A 17,236-nucleotide genomic window follows, 5' to 3' on the forward strand; every position below is an offset into this window, starting at 1 on the left:
TAGCTAAGGATGAGATGAACAACTTTAACTCTCGCAACTTGACCCGATTCACCCTTCTTCTTCCTCAAATCGAGCTCTCTCTCTCAAAGCTCCGCTCCCTCTCTAGATGGAAATGGGTGAAAGAGGTGCAATGAGGATAGAGATAAGCATTGGGTCAGTTTTAGTGGCTCAAAACTGACCTCCAAGTGAAAAGACTCAAACACCCTTCATTAAAATATTGAAATTCCAACAGCTGGCCAGTCAGGCCATTTGGACGGCGTCCCACTGAACTGAGACTGAAACTGAAACTTGTTTTGGTCGTAACTTTCAAACCGTAACTCCATTTTTGATGAATCAAATATCATTGGAAACGTAATGAGGTGTACTATCCAATAGAAAGGTTTTAGAACATTAACTCAAACTTTATTTGGGATCCAAATATACGCTTACATGCCTCGTAATTCAAATGACGTCCAAAATAACGCGTAACTGAAAAACGAGGTGTTACAATAGTAGCAACACGTCTAATTAGAAACCTGCAACACGTCTAAATAAGTATAACACCTCTAATTGATAACCACATCTAATAACTTTTTCCAGGAACACCTCTAATTGACAACACGTCTAACAAGTATTTCAAGGAACACGTCTAATTAACAACATGTCTAATAACTTTTACCAGGAACACGTTTGAATGAAAAAACAACACGTCTAATTGGAAACACGTCTAATAAGTTTTGTTAGGAACTTGTCTAAATGACGAACACGTCTAATAAGTTACAAAAAACACGTCTAATAAGTTACAAAAAACAAGTCTAACTAGTTTGCAACAAACGCCTTTTAACTGGAACATGTCTAAATAAGTTTAAATAAGGTAACGGGTTATATAAGTTAACGAGCTCTGTTTAATCAACCTAACCCTTAGAGTTCTGTTAACATAAGTCACATCTTCTCTCACAATTTAAAAAAAAAAAAAAAACCTAACACCCACTTTTACACCCTTTCTTCCTCCAACCCTAACACTCTGTGTCTTTCTTTCTTCTCTTCTACACCTAATTAGTCTTCCCAAAATTTACGATCGACGGTGCTGGAGGTCGGCGATTGTGGCGGCCTTGCTGGAGGTTAGAGGCGGTCGACGATGTGGCGGCAATGGCGACGGTGGAAGAGGTGACCGACGCCGGCGTTCTCTTCTTCAGTCTGGTAATGGCGCTATGATATTTCGTAAGTTCTTATTTTTTTGAATTTTAGGGTTTCATGAATTGTCTTAGGCTAGGGTTAATCAAGGTTATTTTTTACCGTTGTATAGTCAAGTCTCGTGTTTGGCTATGGAATCTATTACCTAATGACGTGGTACGTATTCATTAAACTTCAGTAGACTAGTATATCACATATCATGCATGTTTCATTTTGTATTGTTCTAGCTGATTGTATTAGTAACATATGTTTAACGTTCGCCAGATAGCATGAATGTTGCTAACGGATATCAACAAATATGGTATGGTATTTGACATTTATATGTTGATAGAGATTTATATGTGTGACGCCCCGTACAAAACCATCGTGTACGGATCACCAACAACAGGATCATTACAAGGTCAAACACTATATGCTATTTGAAAATCGATTTGCATTCATAGAAGATAACGTTTTACAAAAGATAAATAGGAAACATTAACATGAGTACATGATACTAAGGTCATTACAAAGCTATCGTTTTGAAAATAACATAAGTTGCGAATGCAAAGTAAAGTTCCATGCTTGAGACATCTCTAAGTAATGCAGCGGAAGTCTAACACAGCAGGTCTGTAACAGCAAGTCTAACACCAAGACTAGAACAGCAAGTTTAACAGCGAAAGCAACATCGTCTAAGCACCTGAGAAATACATGCTTAAAAAGTCAACACGAATGTTGGTGAGCTATAGTTTGTTTGTATCAGTAATGTAACGTAGGCCACGAGATTTCAGTGCTGCAAACCGCGTATCAAAACAGTATGTTCAAATCAGTATGAATAAGTATATGTATAACCGTGGGCACCCGGTAACTAGACTTAATGTGTATAACCCCCTGAAAGTGCAATTGGCAAGTGCGTATGACTTACGAAGTATTAAACGCCCGTTAAATGCTAGCGCGACTAGCCCGAGTGGGGATGTCAAACCCTATGGATCCATATCTAAGATTCGCGTTCACCGGTTCAAAAACCAATGACTAAACGTTACCGTGCTAAAGGGAATGTTTATGCCGTTATATAACCCACACACATATAAAGTTTAAGTACTCGTGCCTAACATGTAAAATGTAAACAAGCGCATGTATTCTCAGTCCCAAAATAGTTAAAGTAAAAAGGGATGCTATAACTCACAGTGATAAAAGCGGTAAAGTCGGTAATGAAAGTACGCAAGTAGTAAGTCGGTCCGAAAGGTCGTCAACCTAAATCAAAGGTTACTAGGTCAGTAGGTTGTCTTAATAAGTTCTAATAGTGCATAAAATAAGTTTAAGTGTCATCATCATCATCATTCATCATCATAAAAGCTAAGTAAGTTCGACAAGAATAGAGATTGAAACAATAGGCTGACTTCGGTCAGCTGCTGCGACCTCTACGTAAATCGAAAAGATGCATAGTCAGTGGCTATGGCTCCGTATGTGAGTTCCCTAACCGTTGACCAATTTTCAGAACCTAACTCGTCTTCGTTTGACCATGGCGACGGTTTAAGTGCGAGTAGGTCAGAAATTTCAACACAACGTTAATAGGGTGTAGTGACTCTCGGAGGGCCATAAATCCTAAACCGTAACTCGGATTAAGACGAGGCCTAAACGGAAAATCATATACTCGAACCGAACTAACTGAAAATCAACTTTCCAGTAGCCCAGGTAGTCTGATCAGATAAGAAAATTAGTGGACAAGTGCTCCGGTGAGGTTCTTGGTGCTTGATGCTCATCACGGTTCTCATCCTTGATGCTTGTAGCTTCAAGTGTACAACTCGTTGATGGTTTAGAATCACTTTTGACCAAGATTCTACCAACAATACACAATATGTTAAGACCAAGTGGTAACACAACTCATTTAAGAGTCTTAGATGGATGATGAACCAAGGTTACATCATATCCTTAGTCTTAACACAATTACAAGTCCTATTTACAAACAAAGTTACAAACTTTACATCAATCAAACAAGTATGAACATGATCCAAGTCAAAAGAGGTGATGGAACCCTAAGCTAGAGAGCTTGGATCCCTTTCACACAATTTATAAGGTCACAAAGCTAGAAAGCTTGAACCTTTAGTGTTCTTGAAGATCTTGAAGCATAAAGCTTGGATCTTTAAGATATATGAAGATAACAAACAAAAGTTTGAATCTTTATCACAAAATAACAAGATTAAAGTAAAAGAAAGATGAATCTACAAAGTTGATGAAGATTCAAAGCTAGAAAGCTTGAATCTTCCATGTTCTTGAAAGATTCATGCTTGAATCAACAAGATATAAGCAAGATCAAAGCTAAAAGGAACTTTGATCTCCATAATATGATGATGATGGCCACGAAAATGAAAGGAAAAGAAGAAGAAAAAGAAGACTTACAAGCAATACTAGAAAGGAAAGAAAGAAAGAACAAGTGTGTGTGAAAACCAAATGAGCAAGTGATTTGAATGAGAGGTAAATGGCTAGTATTTATAAGCAAGGAATTTGACAAGGATTGATGACATGGACAAGGGCTAGTATTTATAAGCAAAGAATTTGACAAGGATTGATGACATGGACAAGGGCTAGTATTTATAAGCAAGGAATTTGACAAGGATTGATGACATGGACAAGGGCTAGTATTTATAAGCAAGGAATTTGACAAGGATTGATGACATGGACAAGGGCTAATTAATTGGGTCACTAGCTAGAGTAGGGTGGGCTTGAGCCCAACAAGGTAGAAAGTCCAACAAGACTAACAATTGTGCATAATTAAATTACTACGCGTAATTAAGTATCCAAAAACCCAGGTAATTATTATTATAAAATAATAATTAATATTTCGCAGTCATAATATTCCGATTATGACAAAAGTTAAACGTGCGCGCAAGTTCGCGGTTTATTCGAAACGTCAAATAACACTAACAGTTATAAAGGCTTCCAATGATCAAGTTATGTCTCCTACGTACTCTAAGGCACGTTTTAACATATAAATGGAAGTAAACCACGTAAATCAAGTTTCCAGAGTATAAAGTAACACAGTACGCACAAATACGCAGTTTCGCAAAAACACAAGGCACAAAAGCAAGTCGAAAAAGCCGGGTCGTTACATTACCCACCCGTTAATGGAAATTTCGTCCCGAAATTTGAGGAGTGAAAAAAAAAATGGTACCGTATTTAAATAAGAAGTAGCGTATCAAAGTTCCGAAAGATTCGTGGGCTAAAAAGTGAGCTATTTACCTTGAAAGGTACTCTGGCGTATAAAAGTAAGAATAGGTATATGCTATTAATTAAGTCTCTTAGGAGATCAACAAATTGATTTCCTTTCTGGTTAACATGAGTATGTTGTCTGAATATATCCACAAAAGAAAAGATTATGTTTTTAGCCTTACAGGCATCTTTAGTAAGCTGGATGCATGAAATACATCATGAATGTTACTAAACTCATCTAAAACATTGAGCGCTTATATCGCAATACAAAGCTGACAGGTAGGATGGAAAACATGGTGATCATAACCATGCGATTTGATGTCTGGATAGTGTTAGCCACGGATTTTACTAACCCCTTGATTTCGGAAAGAGACCATAGGCATAAAGAACTCGATATTTAAGAACGTTTCATTTGACTATATGAATTGAAACTTTTGCTGAAAGTGAATAATCGGACTTATATGCAATGCAAGCCATAATTATCTATAGTGCCTTCAGGACGGTCTGAACGAACAATGAAGGATATCACCCAGTTTACCATACTGCAGGTGAACTTATCCTTAGATGGAATGAAAGAACAGTTCCATAATGTAACTTTATCCTTTCAGTTACATGTTGAAGTTAGGGTTAACATTAACTAGAACAACATATAGTTGCAACCAACGAAGAAAGGAATGTGTAGAGTAACCATATCCGTATTACAGATGTTTTAAGCAGTCCCTTCCAAGAGGATAACAAGATTCATAGATTCCTAAAGTATGTTACTTTACATTTCCGAAAGAGAATCGCACGAAAGGTGTGATCTTTGAACCAGGGTGAACTCTTCGAGCGGTTTGTTCTGAATTTATCCTTATACTTAAGGAGATGCGCGGACAAGAAGATACGTGGACCCTTGGTCGTAAAGAACGGTTTACTCTAAGTGAAAAGAATCTCAAAACGATTCCTTGTACCTCAACCTACTAATTTATAGAGATGATTTTTACGAGGATGTTGCGATTAGCCGTGAAATATTGAAAATAGAAACCCACCTAGTGCCCTTCCTACAATGGGGTGACCATTGAGTGTACCTCAGAAAACTGATTTATCGGCCCGCGATTTTGCCATGTTTAACCTTAAAAGGAACATTTTTCGAGTACAAAGACTTCCTAACAAAATTTTTTTTTTATAAATCTGCCACCCAAAGTGGCTCAAGCGTTTTTAACAAGGATTTTAATAGTAAGCTTCATCCCTAACGGAGGGAGAGAAGAAGTGTGATCCCTACATGGTGTAGTCTAATACGGAAACCTTTAATAAAATCAACCGAGGAAGTTTTGAAAAACCTTTAAACGTTTGATGCGACAACATAAATAGAACGAAGTTCTTGGTAAATTTAGAAGTATGTATTACGAGTACCATTTGCACAAAATTATTTGACTTAAAACAACTCAATAAAGGAGCGATTTTTAATCATCTTGAAGGTATAACTTAGTATGTACTAACCCAAAATAAGTAAGGGTAAATTTATACATATATGATTTTATAAATCGCGTAAGTGATAGAAAAGTTTTTAGTACTTTCATTTGTCCATAAATCTCGTGAGCACTGCACAAATAAGCAACGTGTAAATCAACGTGTAAAAATTTTGATAAACATAGTTTTTCGTATTTCAGAGGTTACGAGTTGAAAAAGGTCGAGTGAAAAATCTTTGAATCATCGGTTGACATGTTACTAGGTAATGAAAACTAATGAATTAAATGTAGTTTTGATGATTATCCGAACTTAAGTCTTTGGCCCAAAAATGTTTACGTGCGAAGCCGTTGCTAAAAAGTGAGGTATGAAGGATAGAGCATGAGGATGAGAAGTTAATCGATTCTTGACTTTGCAGAATGCCACACAGGTTATGGCTAATATTAAAGTCGGAATACTAATGATGTTAATATCGCTAGATGAGAATTTCCTTGGAATAGGTCAGGACTTTGAGTTATGTAAGATAGAGCATCGCTCCGACAGGTGTGAAGAATAAGATCCCTGGGGTAACGCAGTAATTTTGAATGGTTTAAGTGTTTGTGGATGCCCGAAGGCTCTGCATGACGTGGTAGTAAGTGCCTTCATCACATACACACACATGAATCTCTTAGTTTCGACAGTTGTCTGTCTTCATGATGACTTGGATACGAATAAGCAACGAAAAATTTTATATTGACAAGCAACGAAAATTTTATAGAATTCATTTAAGGTGACGATGTAAGAAAAGAAATTAAGTTCTTAGCAAACTAGGGTTATGTACAACACGTACCATTCAAGGTAAAATATCCTTTGAATAAAAGATTTGATTTGTAAAAGTGAAAGTAAAATTTCATATGTATTTGTCAAAAAGAAGTAATTATTTACTTTATTTTATATAACGTATACGATTTCAAAAATTTGCACGAATGGCAAATAAAATAAATTTATTTTTATTAAGTTTTGAGAGGATCGCACAGTAAAATAGTGTAAGTAAAATTTTGGCAAACAAAATTTTCATATTTCGGAGGTTACAAGTTGGAAAAAGATTGATGAGAATCGAGTAAAAGACTTTTGAAAATCTCGGGTGATATTTGAGCAAAAATGTTACGAGGTAATGAAAACTGTTGAATTTTAATGTGGTTGATGACTATTAGTAGGGCATAAGTCCTTCGACCAAAAATGCTTAAGTATAAAGTTGTTGCTTATAAGTGAGAAACAAAAGGGGGAGTATGAGGACGGGGATTAACTACCCATTGATTTTGGAAATTCCGAACTGGTATGACTAATATCGAAGTAAGAAGGGTGATGGTATGATTATCATTGATTAAGAATTCTCTCGGAATAAGTTAGGATTCCGTGTCGCATAAGAATGAGTATCAAATACGATTCTTGGGTAGTATAGAATTTGAATTGCTGAAGTAACGGGATACAATTTCCTTTATGTATCGTTGTCCATTGTATCGGTTTCTTTCATGGCTAGAGAGTGAGCAGATTTGGTGAGGCGATCAACGATAACCCCGATAGTGTCATAACTGCCGACTGTTTTCGGTAGTTTCAGAATGAAATCCATCGTCATCCCTTCCCATTTCCATTGTGGGATCTCGGGTTGTTGAAGTAATCCAGATGGCTTTTGGCTCACCATTCTCGCGAGGTATACGAATAATCTTCTTACTATAAATAACTTTCGCTTTCGTCCTTGAAAGTCAGTCTGTTCCAACTATTTCCTCAAAGCTTTCTAACTCGATGAGTATTAGGTTAATTTTAAGGTCCATTCCAACCAAATCTTATTATACTGCCGTGAAAATTTTTATCAACCTTCTCAAATAACATCTTCTTGTGCGCAGGTAACTAATCCTTTCCAACTACTACTATAAAACTTCCAAGTTTTGTTGGCATGAGGTCATCTCCAAATGACCCACCTGTTAATTTTTAAGGTACTATCTTAAATTACTCCTCTATCTCTGCCAACTTACCATTAGCTTGTCCTATAGAATACTTAACTCTCATGATTGTTAATGGCTTATTAGTCATCACACTAGGATTCTTAGATATAAGGTTTCTATCACTCTAGTATTAAACAATTCCGAGATGATAAATCGTTGTGAAGAAACGTACCCTAACTAAAATCAGGATCCATGCGAGTCTCCATAGCTGAGATAACGATTGCTCTATCGTATGTGAGTCCAAAGTTTTTTTTCCTATTTGAGAACTTTTTCCTTAAGTATCCAGGGTGTCTATATTTATAAAAATTTTCGGGTTATCAATTCTGCAGTCCAGGCCCTTCTCGTACAGTATCTAGACCAAGTGGTTATTCCTGCCTTTATCAGACCATAATGCGTATACTCAAGTGGTTTCTACCAAAATTTCCTTTGAATCGCTTCATATTCCTTATGTAGTAACATTGGGACTTCTGCATGATTCACTTCAATATAATTACGCTGGCCTGGCGTCATTATATTGTATTAAATCGTACGTTCATTCCAATATCACTCCATATGGTCAATGTAACGTGATCACTTTCAGTTCTACTCAATTTCATCCAACGGTGCTTTATCTATGATATCTCAAAACAAAATCTACATAATTAATCTCACGGTTTCTCGGTGTGGGTGCGTAAGTTCCGTAGGTCATGCAGCAATGCCTAAATGTCCTGAAATTTCTTCAAAATGTTCAGGTTCAGGTAACATCGTTAGGTTCCTTTCTAGAAATTCAATCTGGGTCTCACATCGAGTTGTATGTGTAGCAAGTAGTAGTACGATATGTCTTAAGGCAACTCCCAAGTCTTTGGGTATGGTTGAGCATCAGTAGAAGGCACTCTGACCTTGTGAAAGGAGATGTCCTCCCGACTTCCCCAATGCCTAAGAGTGTTAGGGTACTAAATCCAGAAATGTCGTCAGATCGTCGAGCAGTGGTGAAGAACGAAAGGGATAAGTGACGGTCATGAAAGCGTACGAGATACGAGCCATCTTGCAGGAACTAAACAACCTTCGAATGTTCACACATCATACGTGGCTATTTAGAGTGAGCTCGGGGTGCTGTTACTCCGACAAATCCTTCAATATCTCCTCCTCCGAGGATCGACTTTAGTGGGCGTGTAATCCGAGGGGTACTCCTCCTAGATTGCGTGAAGAATCGTTTCGATCTCTGGAACGGTGGAACAGTAGTAACAGGTGGATTACAATACTAATCCTTAGGGTTAGACGTATGGGAAATGGGTTCAGAAGAACATCTGAACTAGGAAAGGTAAGTTTTTCCAAGTCGGTGCAGCGAATAGCAGGCATGAAGCAAGCACGTAATCAGGCACTACAGCAACCTAGCTCGTTTACAGCAGTATATAGCATGGCAATATTAACAGTACTAAACAGAAGTAACATGCAATCGAAAGCAGATAGTAGCATGCAGCAGCTAGAATAAGCAAAAGCATGCAGCGAGTTTACATAGCAGTAAAAGGAAACGGTAGCATGCCATGAGTTCATACGGTAGTAAAAGTAAGCAGTGGCATGCAGTAGTAGTAAGCAGCAACATGTAATAATATAACACAGTAGCATGCAGCAGGTTCCGCAGAAACAAGTAAACTAGCAAGTTGTAGATTAGTCCTATTAGTGAATCCTACTCGGGTCGGTCCTAGAATCACTAATGCAACCTAATTCCCTACAACCAATGCTCTGATACCAACTGTGACGCCCCGTACAAAACCATCGTGTACGGATCACCAACAACAGGATCATTACAAGGTCAAACACTATATGCTATTTGAAAATCGATTTGCATTCATAGAAGATAACGTTTTACAAAAGATAAATAGGAAACATTAACATGAGTACATGATACTAAGGTCATTACAAAGCTATCGTTTTGAAAATAACATAAGTTGCGAATGCAAAGTAAAGTTCCATGCTTGAGACATCTCTAAGTAATGCAGCGGAAGTCTAACACAGCAGGTCTGTAACAGCAAGTCTAACACCAAGACTAGAACAGCAAGTTTAACAGCGAAAGCAACATCGTCTAAGCACCTGAGAAATACATGCTTAAAAAGTCAACACGAATGTTGGTGAGCTATAGTTTGTTTGTATCAGTAATGTAACGTAGGCCACGAGATTTCAGTGCTGCAAACCGCGTATCAAAACAGTATGTTCAAATCAGTATGAATAAGTATATGTATAACCGTGGGCACCCGGTAACTAGACTTAATGTGTATAACCCCCTGAAAGTGCAATTGGCAAGTGCGTATGACTTACGAAGTATTAAACGCCCGTTAAATGCTAGCGCGACTAGCCCGAGTGGGGATGTCAAACCCTATGGATCCATATCTAAGATTCGCGTTCACCGGTTCAAAAACCAATGACTAAACGTTACCGTGCTAAAGGGAATGTTTATGCCGTTATATAACCCACACACATATAAAGTTTAAGTACTCGTGCCTAACATGTAAAATGTAAACAAGCGCATGTATTCTCAGTCCCAAAATAGTTAAAGTAAAAAGGGATGCTATAACTCACAGTGATAAAAGCGGTAAAGTCGGTAATGAAAGTACGCAAGTAGTAAGTCGGTCCGAAAGGTCGTCAACCTAAATCAAAGGTTACTAGGTCAGTAGGTTGTCTTAATAAGTTCTAATAGTGCATAAAATAAGTTTAAGTGTCATCATCATCATCATTCATCATCATAAAAGCTAAGTAAGTTCGACAAGAATAGAGATTGAAACAATAGGCTGACTTCGGTCAGCTGCTGCGACTGATGTCGAACGAGGTGTATACAAAATAGCTTATATTTTACTAGGAAAATACTATTAAATACGATACAATTTTACACAAGATATTTATTAATTTATAGAATGGATATACTTAAACCTTGCTACAACACTTATAGGCAGTGTACCTAATCGTACAGTAGTGTAGTTTTTAGTAAGTCCGGTTCGTTCCACAGGGAAATCTTTAAACAAAGCTCAACGCTATATTAATTTACTTTTATAAAAATACAAATATATATATAAGTAATATTATTATTATAAAGGGGGGTTTTTACCGTTTAATGACCGGTTTGTCGATTTTAAAACTTTAGTCGTAGTTAAAACCTAATGTAAAATATAAAATAAATACAAGACTTTAAATTAAAGCGTAAAGTAAATAACGATAATGAAATTGCGAATAATAAAAATGCGATAAAATTAAATTGCGATAATTAAAAGTACGATAATTAAAAGTGCGATTAAATAACAATAAATAAAAGTGCGATAATTAGAAGTGCAATTAAATATAAAATAAAGGAAATTAAATATGAAATAAAAGAATTATGCTTATTTAAACTTCCGTAATCATGATGTTTGACGTGTTGATTTTAGTTTTATGCCCATGGGTTAATTGTCCTTTGTCCTGGATTATTCAATATGTCCGTCTGGTTTTTGTCCATAACAGTCCATCAGTCATAAATATAAATTGCAAGTGTCCTTGTCAAATTATTATTATACCCGAAGATAAATATTCCAACTAATTGGGGATTCGAATTGTAACAAGGTTTTAATACTTTGTTTAATGAATACACCAGGTTATCGACTGCGTGTAAACCAAGGTTTTACTACTTTGTTAACAATTACACCAATTACCCTTGAATGTAATTTCACCCCTGTTTTAATTATTCTAGTGGCTATTAATCCATTCCCGTGTCCGGTTAAATGAACGATTATTCGTACATATAAATACCGCGCCCATCGTGTCCGATCGAGTGTATATGGTAATTTATAGGGACGCCCAATTGTAAATCTTTATATTAACATTAACAAACTTTCATTTAGTTAAACAAATATAAAGCCCATTAATAGCCCATAGTCTAGTTTCCACAAGTGTCGTTCTTTTATCCAAACCCCAATTATGGTACAAAGCCCAATTACCCAATTTTAGTAATTAGCCCAACATCATGATTACTTCGTTTTAAATAAGCATAATAATAACTTAGCTACGAGACATTAATGTAAAAAGGTTGAACATAACTTACAATGATTAAAAATAGCGTAGCGTTACACGGACAGAATTTCGACTTACACCCTTACAACATTCGCTAACATACCCTTATTATTAGAATTATAATTAAAATTAAAATATAAATTATAAATATAAATATATTTACGTATGAAGAGGAAGAGAAAAAGATGTGTCTTTTTTTTTATCAGAATTCGGGTTGCTTTATAGCCAGGGTTGAAAATTGGGGCTCCGCGACTCGCGGCAAAATGGCCTTACAACTCCGCGAGTCGCGGAGAGGTATTTACAGCTTACCCCTTGGAGTTTCTTGCTGCCGACGGTTTTTATTATATATATATAATATATATATAATTAATATAATTAATTATATATTATATTATATTTATATACATAGTTAACTTGTAATTTTTAGTCCGTTGCGTCGAGCGTTAAGAGTTGACTCTAGTCCCGGTTCCGGATTTTCGAACGTCCTCGCGTACAATTTAATATCTTGTACTTTGCGTTTTGAATCTTGTACTCTTGTGATTTCGAGACGTTTCTTATCAATAATTGGAACCTTTTTGATTGTCTTTTGTTCTTTTGAGCTTTTTGGTCGTTTGCGTCTTCAATTCGTCGAATCTGTCTTTTGTCTTCACCTTTTATTATTTAAACGAATATCACTTGTAAATAGAACAATTGCAACTAAAAGCTTGTCTTTCTTGAGGAATAATGCTATGAAATATATGTTCGTTTTTAGCATTATCAAATATTCCCACACTTGAGCGTTGCTTGTCCTCAAGCAATATTGTCTTGAAATACTAGAATCACTTCTTTATTCTTCACACTTTGTACATCAGTGATTTCTATATGGCGGTATAAACAATGGTAGTAACGATATGGTTTACAGTCCCACATGACTATAAAAATTTAGGTCCATTAAGGAAATTGGATCTTTATGAAAACATTTGATCTTTTGAAAATTAAATCTAGTTTTTACCCTAGATAAGTTTTCCGGAATAACCCTTTACCGGTGTTTGCAAAATATTTTTGTGGGTTTGGTGGGTTTCAGATTTGAAAATTTTAGCTCAAAACTTGCGGTTTTGTGTCACCACTTGCTAACCTTGTATTTGGAAAGCAACACGTCCAGTTTTACTTGTCCCGTATATTACCTTTCGGCAAACTACCGTCCGGTTGTAAAGGAAAGCGTTGAACAAGCAACTGTTTTAAGGCAATGTCCCGTGACATGCTTTTGATTATGGTCTATAACGTGTCGGACGCAATTACTATCCTTGGTAGGAGCAATAGTAAAGCTCACCCTTATAATTTTTCGGTCTGGCACAAGGTCCTGTCTTTGACCATGCTATGCAACCACCGTTCTTACGGTTGACACCCGATTTGGTTCAGGTGACCTAATGAATTCCAGGTGAATTCCTAGGATTTTACGTTCAATGGTAATGAACGCATTGAAAATAGGGTTTTCAGAAAACAAATCGGTTTATAATTTTGATCAAAATATTTTCTCGTTTAAGCTTGAGTTTAGATATCATTGAATTCCATGAGTTTGTAATTCTCAATCTTTAAGGTCAATCTCTAGGATTGAGTAATATCAGTCTTAAAAGCTGATTTTTAATCTTTAAGGAGATTATCCTTTCTGGGGATCTGATTCATTAGTCTTATCCAGCTAATTTGCATGGTGCCCCCCCATTGTACGAGATAAATCCTTCTCATGGTTAGGATAAATCTAACCACTTGGCGACCCTGTTTAATGCTGAGGTCCGTGGATTTCCTGCTGATTTTAGTGATGACTTTTCTAGATTTTTTGTCAACCTACAGCTGGTCTGGACGACAACTTCATGACCTAAATCAAGAAGCGCGTGTCTTTTTCGGAAGACTTTACTTCCTTTTAGTGATGGAATTGATTCATCGTGTAGATCCATCTCTTCTTTTCTTTCATCGGGTAAAACAGTTTAGTTTAGTCCAAAGCAAAAGTATTTTTAGTTATTTGTTACAGATATATGTGACATATGTTTAAAATAACTTGGTAAATTTTCCCACACTTGGCTTTTTATTTTTCTTTTTATCGTCCTCTATTCCATTTTAAATGAATTTTAACATTTTAGTTTGTTTCTCAATTTATGTCCTTTCCGAGGTAACAATAATTTCGGTGTTAAAACCTAGTTTTATCGTTCATAAATATGTATAAACATGATTTGAATTTATTTAATTGAAAATTTTTACTAGAATTGGGTAGTCAGTATATAAGACTAGGGCTGTTCTTTTTTATCAGAGAGCACTAGATTCTAATACAACTACTGCTTTACTAGTATTTTTAATGGTAACCAAGTGTATAAAGTAAAAAATTTTAAAATCCGAAAGAATTTAACCCCTTCCCACACTTAAGATCTTGCAATGCCCTCATTTGCAAGAAATCAGTAACAATTTAAATTATTGAGGGTGATTTGTGTGAAAATGATTAAATTTTTACCAAAGTTTCCAAATATATTGGCGTTTGTTTGCTGAATGATAAATGGTGCACATCATTTGTTCATCCCGTCTTGTTGTTATTTCACATATATTTTTCATCTTGTCGTCAAAATTTGTTGCTTTTGCTGAACTTAATGCCAGTCTTTGAAAATGCGTTGTTTTACCCTGTTGTATACATAAGATAAACTGCAAACATATATACATATTTTTGAAGTTTGGTATATTACCCCACATTCAAAAATTATTAAAATCTAAGAATAAAAGTTAGATAATTATAAAAATGATTACAATATTAATAAAAGTATTAAACATATCAATAATTACAAATTACAAAATAAAAATAAAAAAAATAAGTAAACTAAGGATGATATTGGTACCAATAGGGATTCCACGCATAACCATAAGTGCTATAGAATGCTTCAGCAGGGTCATACGTAGGATATGGTGGCTGCATCTCTATCGACCAAGGAGGGAAGACGGGTTTCGGTGTAGGAATATAGTTTCTACCTATATGTTGGCAATGCGCTATGATCTGGTTCTGATGAACTTGCCAATCTTCAAATGCTCTCTGTCTAGCATTTTCGTATTCCTGAGAAGCTATAAACCTATGCATTTCTTGCATCTCATTCCCCCCTCCTACATTACCTTGTTCCTGGTTTCTCTCTACCTGTGGATGTCTACCATTGTACCGTACTGCGGCGTTATTTCGCCGCTTCAAAACTTTTGCACCATGGTATACATTTAAACCTATAGTGTCGCGGGGTTCCGGCTCTTCTACTAATAATCCCCCCCGACTTATATCCACACCGAGATATTCACCAATCAAAGTAATAAAAATACCACCTCCTATTATGCTATGTGGACGCATCCCCCGAACCATAGCTGATAAATAATAACCCACACAATATGGTATACTTACAGCGCTGTGTGGGTCTCGAATACACATATGGTAAAACAAATCTTGTTCATTTACCTTTTCTTTGTTTTTACCCCTTTGTGTAATCGAATTAGCTAAAAACCTATGTATTACTCTTAATTCGGCTCTATCTATATCCAAATAAGAGTAGTTTCCCCCTTTGAAACGGTGATGGCTTGTCATTTGACTCCACACACCGTGTGTATCAAAATTCTCATCTATCTTTCTACCGTTTAGTATCAATCCTCTACAATCGGCAGACGCTAATTCCTCAGGCGTATATATACGTAAAGCCTGAGCCATGTCCAGTAAAGACATGTGGCGCATCGAACCGCCTAACAAAAATCTAATAAAAGAACGATCGGTTAAACTAGCTACCCGATCATTCAACTCTATACTACATAACAACTCTTCACACCATACTTTATATACAGGTCTGCGTATGGTGAATAAACATATCCAGTCATTAAAAGAAGAATTACCATACCTCTGTACCAGTAATTCCCTAATTGGCCCGGCCAATTCTACAGCTTCCAAGGGTCCCCATTCTATGACCCTCGGTACTTCAACAACCTTGGAATGAAGAGTATGCAAACCCCGTTGATATTTTGGATAATCTATCCAAAGTCTGTCAAATCGCAGGTTCGGGTGCAACTGTTCCAAGTGCATATCTGAAAAGGTCATGACTGGATGAGGTACATCCTGCTTGTAGTAGTTATCTACCTCCTGTTGTTCCAAGTTCTCAGCAGGAGCATGGCGGGCTTGGGATGAAGATTCACCCCTTTCATTCTGCAAAACACATCAAACACAAATTTTGTGCATCCAAATATGCATTAGTGTCAGCAAAATCATCAATCAAAATAATTACAATGACATTATCAATTTATATCAAACTTAAGCTTATTTTCACATTTTTATCAAATCTACACTTTTTCAAATAAGCATATACGAAAATTTTCGCCAAGTTCATAAGCATTCAACTTAAATAACATGTCAAAATAATCATTACTAGCAAATAAACAAGTCTCAAATGGCATTATCTTTCAAAAATCAAGTTCATGAATTTTGGACTTGAAAAAGTCCACTTTAATTCTCAAAATCATGTTTAGGCTCAAAGTTTGGATCATTTAACTACCTAGACATGTTACACTACTCAATTTAGCAACAATTCATGACAAAAATCGGCCATAACCTGTTTATATCAAAAAGCCCCAAATTGCTCAAGAACACAAACCCTAGATTATTCAAAATTTGAAGTTTAAGGCTTCTAATCATGTTAAACAACATCAATCTAGGTTATACAAGCATAATACATAAACAATTTAAGTCTAATTACACTAAAAAGCATCAAAATCAAATTGGGTAAAAATTAGCTCAAGAACACTAAAATTCGAATTAAATGGTGTTTAGGTGTAGAAATTTACCGTTTTTCTTGAGTAGTTCTTAGATATCATCCTTCTCAACATGATTTTAGCAAAAAATTTGGTGATTAACGGTTAAAAATTGAGATTTTTGGGGTGTTTTTGGGTGTATTTTCGGGTTCTTTTTCGCAGTTTGTTCGCAGTGTTTTTGTGTGGGGGAGGTGAACTGATCGAGCAGCTCTTTTATTTTTTTTCTGGGTTTTGGACCCTCCGCGAGTCGCGGGGGTTTGCACTTCCAACTCCGCGAGTCGCGGAGTTTATCTTTTTTTTTTTTTTTTTTTTTTTTTATATAATCTTTAACTTATAAAACAATTAAGAAATTAATTTTAAAATTTTGTTTCCCTTGTTATTTAGGACGAGGTCGTTTCGGATCGATGTCCTAGTCCGTCCCTCGACAAAATTTTAAAATTTGTCTTTTTTTGTAGCGATTGTTTTAAAAGCTAAGATTTTTGGGTTTTTTAATGTTTTTGGCATACTTTAAATCAATAAGATTAAAAATAATGATAATAAAAGTTCTCGTCCCTCCCTCGGGTAAAGCAATTTCGGTTCAAAGACCTAGTCTTCAACTTACGACGAATTTTAAAAATCATATTCTTAACTTAATGAGATAAAGTAAA

The sequence above is a fragment of the Rutidosis leptorrhynchoides genome, chromosome 3 (genome assembly GCF_046630445.1).
Source record: "Rutidosis leptorrhynchoides isolate AG116_Rl617_1_P2 chromosome 3, CSIRO_AGI_Rlap_v1, whole genome shotgun sequence".
Lineage (NCBI taxonomy): Eukaryota > Viridiplantae > Streptophyta > Magnoliopsida > Asterales > Asteraceae > Rutidosis > Rutidosis leptorrhynchoides.